Here is a 1,102-nt window from a genome sequence, read left to right on the forward strand (position 1 = left end):
GGTGAATCATTATTTAATTTATTTATAGATTCCAAGTTAGTTAAATGAAAGTATGTCACATTCAATGCTCCAACAAGGGAAATAGTCTGGTATAATTGGATGGTTTTATTGTTCATTATTGTTATTTTATGAGCTTAAACTTCATTAAAAGAGTAGACATAAAACCTCTAGATTATTTGTTTCTTTTAAAACAGAGACATATTATCTCCCTGCAGAATGCCAATTAACTTTATGAATTTAGAAAAGTAACTTGACATTCACAGATCTCAACTTCCTAATCTTTTGTGTCTCTTGTGGTTTCCCTGACTTCTGGACGAACAGTCAGGGTGGTCAGCAGTGATGGTTGATTATAGAACTTGTATAGAAAGAGCTTATGCATCATATGCAAATGTATATTGTCCTGTTAGGTGAGATTTTATAGAAACTGAAGACTGGCATACACTTCAGTGTACTTTATTTTCATGAACTGATTGATAACCACATCAAAACTGAAAAGTTGTGCTCGCTTCGGCAGCACATATACTAAAATTAGAATGATACAGAGAAGATTAGCATGGCCCCAATAAAAAAACTGAAAAGTTAATACTATAAAAGTTGTCATTTTTTATTTTATAGCTTAGACTATACAGCACAGAGAGGTTAAATGACAGAACTAGAATCACTCAGCTTGTAAATGGCAAGCTGTCAAATTCCAGAGTCTTACATGTTTAACCACAAAGTTTTACTGTGTCTCTACTAGATTGAGTGAAGAACATGTTTAAATGCTGATACTGAGACTATCTACGACACTGATCTGGAACCAATAACTTTCCCACAAAGATAAGTCAGGATTGCTAATCTGACCTAGAGGAACAGAAGCAAAAATGTCTATAACTGAACAACAAAAGGATAGTTACATGAGCCACAGTCACATTGCTACCAAAATAAAAACTGTGAGGGAACTGGTGTAGGACTCTGGATAGATTTACTTTTGTAAATCTCAACACATAATTTTATTATGTCCCAAATTTTATAACACTGCACAGCTTAATAAATCTTTGCATTTGAAAATCATACCAAGGTCACCAAAATGTTTGTAATTAACTTTGCAATTAAGTTTATA

The 1,102-nt window shown here is 32.9% G+C and overlaps 1 non-coding gene across 1 annotated transcript; it reads left to right on the top strand.

Moving 5' to 3' along the window:
- The first annotated feature begins 498 nt into the window (after positions 1 to 498).
- LOC126002325 (U6 spliceosomal RNA) lies at positions 499 to 606 on the top strand. The gene has a single exon (XR_007493067.1). It is a non-coding gene; the product is annotated as a U6 spliceosomal RNA (small nuclear RNA).
- Positions 607 to 1,102: the final 496 nt, after the last annotated feature.

The sequence above is a fragment of the Suncus etruscus genome, chromosome 2 (assembly GCF_024139225.1).
Source record: "Suncus etruscus isolate mSunEtr1 chromosome 2, mSunEtr1.pri.cur, whole genome shotgun sequence".
Lineage (NCBI taxonomy): Eukaryota > Metazoa > Chordata > Mammalia > Eulipotyphla > Soricidae > Suncus > Suncus etruscus.